Raw genomic sequence first — 5,643 nt, forward strand, 5'->3', positions numbered from 1 at the left:
TCGCGAGATTGCTGCAAATGGCGCACCAGTTCGGAATTAGGATGTTTCGTTTGATAATAAAATACAACTGCAATATAGCAGGCGAACTTGAACTTTGCTTGTTGTAAAATCTCAATAAAACTTTTTCAGTAATAATAAGAGATTTATTTTGCTACTTTATTCTCAAAAATGTGCCATAAGCGAGACGTCTCCCGGCTTACGTTAGGCAATTTTTATTAAGTGACGGTAGACAAAATCGATTAGAGCCTCAGAAGCAGTCTATGAATTTTGAACGAAGTGTGTTTGGTCGGAGAGCGAGATACTGGGCTCGGCTTATCTCCTTTTACTTTAGTTCGGTGGCCGGAGTGCGAAATTATTCTCTGGGTTCGGCTTACCACACCGTCCGAACCAAAGGTTGAGTGCGAAATAAATACTCTGGGTTCGGCTTACCCCAACAATTAAGAGATTGGGCGCGGAATAAACGCTCTGGGTCCGGCTTATCCCAATGATTGAAAGTTCGGGTGCGAAATAACGACTCTGGGTCCGGCTTATCCCGAAAAATAGTAGGTAGTTATACCAGCTGATCACCTGGCCAGGGTGTCAACAAGGGGTGAGTTCGGTACGAACTAATAGATACTTAGTCCCAGTCGGGCTAAGGTATACGTATGAGTATATAGTTTTTTTTTTTTTGTTTTTGAAGGAATTTCCTTTTTCCGTTCTGGAAATAATGAACGTGCTTTATTAAATGCGCTGCGCGGTCTTTGAGAATTATTCTCGGGACCTCGCGAAAATCACGCTGCACTCTAATTGGTGGATTCAGCGGCGGTTACTTCCCATAATCCTGTATAAATAGGATTGAGAGTTTGGGAGATCATTCTAACTTCCACAACTTTCCAAAATATTGAGAGAAAGAGATGGTGACTACTCGATCTGCGTGGCTAAGACGGGCTCTGGAAAGGTTAACCGCTTCGTCGAGTGGTTCCAACCAAACTGAATCGTCGGATGACTCCTCTGCCCAAGAGGGCGTAGAGACTTTCCGAGTACGCACACCTGTCCCACCTGTTGATATGGCGGGTGTAGAAGGGAGCCTCGTGTGTCAAGAACTCCGAAGGTATCGGGCTCGCCGCTATAGGCTGGGGGCTCACCTTATGGCGAGACGTCGTAGATTGGCCGAAGTCTGTCGGCTTTACCGTTTGGACGGGACTATTCGGGTCCTGAACGAAATAATCGCCGAAGGCTTCTTCTTGGAGAAGTGGCGTATGACCGGGCTGCTTGCCGTGCGTGCGGCGTGCCAAGAGCTGGTGGTGAGTATGGAGGTGCCTCTCCTTTTTAAGGACGACTGTCAGCCCGTCGAAGATACCGTGCACCCGTTTACTGTGGATATCTGGGCCTACCGGGCTTCCGTAGAAAGGTTAAGGCGGTACGCCAATTTCCTAGAATCGGCCGGCCTGATTTTCCGCGAGAGGCACCTGGTCGAGGGCCCGTGCTCCTTCTTGGAAGACTCGGTGTCAGGAGGCGTCGAAGTTCTGAGGGAGAGACTGGAGACCATAAGGCAAGCTCGTCAGTTCTGGCGAAGCGAACTGGACAAGGTAACAGTAGAGGAACCGCTGGCTGACGATCTGTCAGGTCCATGGCCTCCACTTCGGCTACAGGACCGCCCTAGACAGTGACGGTGGAATCCGGACGGTTTTTCTCTTTTTTTTTTTTTTTTTTTTTTTTTNAGGACCCTCAGTCGTTGAAGGGCTTTTTCCCCTTTGCGTCTCTTTTCTCTGTTTTTTTTTTATTGGTTATCGCTCCAAAGCATGTAATGGGGATTGACTTAGTTATAGAAACTTTATTTTAATTGGAATTATCAAACCGTGTAAGGGAAATCAAATCCAAGTGATTTTGGAATATGGTCAATATTTCGTACACCGGCTTGCCGCCAATCTGAATGTGTTCGAAAATAAGAAGAAGTTTTTTAACCGGAAAAAAAAAACTTTGTTAATATATTAGCTGCATTCGCTTCATCTTTAAAAGATAAAGAATTGCCTACGTACCCCGAAGTGGGGATCAAGCCAACCGTAATTCGTATTACAAAAGAAAGATAAATGGAGTTCGGAGTCCCGAAAACTCCTGGGTAGAGTCGTAACAACGACTTAGCTGTAATAACGTTTCAAGTGGGCTGCGTTCCACGAGTTTTTGATCCGTTCCCCGGCCATGGTTACGAGTTCGTAGACGCCTGGACGAACCGCTCTAGACACGAGGTATGGACCCTCCCATCGAGCGCCGAGTTTACCGGCGTTTACTTCCTTGGTATTCTCGAAAACTTATCGCAGAACTAGATCGCCTTCGTTGAAACGCCGCTGACGAACAGTCTTATTATAGTATCGAGCCGCTGCGTCTTGGTAGTGTTGCACTCGAACTAGAGCTTTATCGCGCAACTCTTCGGCAAGGTCGTTGTGGTCGATCAGCATTTTGTCATTGAGTTCGGGATTATCGACCATCATAGTACGACGAAGTGTCGGGACTCCTGCTTCGAGACCATATGCGAGAGAAAAGGGGGACTGTCCCGTGCTTCATTGCGGGGTTGTGCGATATGACCATAGTACACCGTCCAAGTGGTCTGCCCATGCTCCCTTCCTTCAAACGAGTCGTTTCTTGAGTCCGTCGACGATCGATTTATTCGTGGCTTCAGTTTAACCATTACCTTGCGGGTACCGAGGAGTTGAAGTGCTGAGACGGATTTGCCACTTCGACAGGAAGCGTCTGGTGATCATCGAGGTGAATTGGATGTCGTTGTCAGTGACAATCTCGTACGGAAGTCCGTGGCTACATATGATGTTCTTCCAGATGAAGTTGGTCACGTCTAAGGATTGGATCCTCGTGAAAGATTCTGCCTCCACCCACTTGGTGAAGTAATCGGTCAGCACCAGGACATACTTCTTGGATTTGGACGCCGACAAAGGTCCTATGGCGTCCATGGCCCAGCGCATAAAAGGATATGGAGCTGTCACGGTATTTAGCAGTTCGGACGGGACGTACCGCATTGGTCCATGGCGCTGACAAGCTTCGCATTTGGCCGCGAAAGTTTTGCAATCGGCCATCATGGTAGGCCAATAGTGACCATCCTTTTTGATTTTAAGAGCGAGTGCGCGTCCGCCAGAATGGTTGCCACCCTCGCCTTCATGCACCTCCATCATAATGCGTTCGGCTTCGTCCCGAGTAACACATTGTCCAAAAGGATGTACCTGGCACTTCGGGCCTTCAATCGTCGAGCTGCCCATCGGTCTGTCGGGACGATACCTTCGGAGATGTAAAGTTTGATCTCAAGTTGCCAATCCTCCGGAGGTTTGGCGATGTCCGTCATATCTTCTATTGGCTCGTCGACTTCCATCGGGATTGAGTCGTCGTTGATGACGACAATCTGGCTGTCCGGATCAATGCTGGGAGCATCGATGCATTCAATTGGAATGGTACATCATAACTCGGGGTCGGAGCAGTTTGCCAGAGCTGCGAGGGCGTCGGCTGATGCATTCTCGTTCCGTGGGACCTTCGTCAGAGAGAAAGATGCAAATTCTCCGGATAACGTGCGGACCAACTGTCGATATGCTCCCATTCGCTTGTTTTTGGCGTCGAATTCTCCGCTGAATTGGCTGACTACGAGTTGGGAGTCACAGAAGACCTGCAGGTGTTTGACTCCAAGTCCCCGGGCTAAACGGAGTCCCGCGAGAACGGCCTCGTATTCGGTTTCGTTGTTCGACGCTTTGAAGTAGAGCTTCAATGCCTGCTCAAGGATTTCATTGGTGGGGGATCGGAGGATAAGTCCCACCCCAGAGCCGTGACTCGTTGACGAACCATCGACGAACATTGTCCATTGATCCACCGCGGGGGTGGGGTCGTCGAGCTCGGGCGATACTTCGGTGATGAAGTCAGCCAGAACTTACGACTTCAGACTTGGGCGAGAACGGTATTCGATATCGTACTCGCTGAGTTCAACCGCCCACTTCGCCATGCGTCCGGATTGGAGAGGGCTATGGAGGATGGTTCGGAGTGGTTGGTCAGTAAGCACGACGATGGAGTGCAACTGAAAATAGGGTCGCAGTTTCCGTGCTGCGATGATCACCGCAAGAGCCAGTTTTTCCAGCGTGGGGTATCGTGATTCCGCGTCGTTTAGTGCTTTGCTTGTATAGAAGATGGGCTTTTGATCTCCGCGATCGTCTCGGACTAACACCCCGCTGATTGCCGAACTTGAAACCGAGACGTAGAGGTACAACGCCTCGCCGTCCTCCGATTTGACTAACACTGGATGGCAAGTCAGATACTCTTTTAGCTGACGAAAGGCGACCTCGCATTCCTCGTCCCAATGAAAATCTTTATTTCCGCGAAGTAGTTGGTAAAAGGGGAGACACTTGTCCGTTGATCGGGCGATGAAACGATTCAGNAATATATCCATGGTACCCCCAAAATGGCGTTGTAGATCGGAGGTGCATCAATGACTGTNAGAGCGGCGATCCGGCCAGTCAGGCGTTGTACTTCTCGCTTGTTGGTCGATGACGGTAGTCCAAGGATGGCTTCAATCTGTTTAGGATTTGCCTCTATTCCCCGTTTAGTGACGATGTACCCCAAGAATTCTCCGGAAGTTACTCCGAACGTACACTTCGTTGGGTTTAATTTCATCTGGAATTGATCCAAGATGTCAAAACACTTTGTCAGATGTTGGACGTGCTGCTCTGCGATCAAAGACTTGACCAGCATATCGTCTATATAGACCTCCATAGTTTTGCCGAGCAGATCTGCGAACATCATGTTTACCAATCGCTGGTAGGTTGCTCCGGCGTTTTTCAATCCGAACGGCATCACCTTGTAGCAGTAGGTCCCCCTATCTGTGATGAATGCCGTTTTCTCGCGGTCGGCCGGACTCATGGCGATCTGGTTGTACCCTGAGAATGCATCCATAAATAAAAGCATTTGGTTGCCGGCCGTAGCTTCGACGAGACGATCTATGTGCGGCAGAGGGAAGTTGTCCTTAGGGCATGCTTTGTTGAGATCGGTGAAGTCCACGCAGACTCTCCACTTGCCGTTTTTCTTTTAGACCACCACCGGGTTAGCCAACCAATCAGGATACTGGACTTCCACTATTTGATCTGCCTTGAGTAGTCGTTCGACTTCGTCTTGGACCGCCTTGGCTCGATCTAGGCCCAAACGCCTACGTTTCTGTCTGACCGGCTTGAATGTAGGATCGATGTTGAGCCTATGGCACATGACTTCGGGGCTTATCCCGACCATATCTTTTGTTGACCAGGCGAATGTGGAAGCTCGAGACTGCAGAAAAGCGATCAGCTTTGTCTTTATGTGTTCATCGAGTTCGGACCCGATGCCGACAGTTCGCGAGGGGTCGGAGGGGTCTATATTTGCCTCTATGATTCGACACTCCGGAGACTTGAGGCGATCCCGCTCCGGCTTGTGGGGACCGGTAAGATGGTCCCTGCTCTGTAATTCCTATGCGTTCTTCGCCGTCCTCTGCTTTTTTTCGATAACAGAGCACACTCGGGCTATCCTTTGGTCGCCATAAAGTGTGCAAATTCCTGTGGTGGTCGGGAATTTGAGGCAGAGGTGATAGGTCAATGGTACGGCCTGCATCGAATATATCCATGGTACCCCCAAAATGGCGTTGTAGATCGG

The sequence above is a fragment of the Camelina sativa genome, chromosome 8 (assembly GCF_000633955.1).
Source record: "Camelina sativa cultivar DH55 chromosome 8, Cs, whole genome shotgun sequence".
Lineage (NCBI taxonomy): Eukaryota > Viridiplantae > Streptophyta > Magnoliopsida > Brassicales > Brassicaceae > Camelina > Camelina sativa.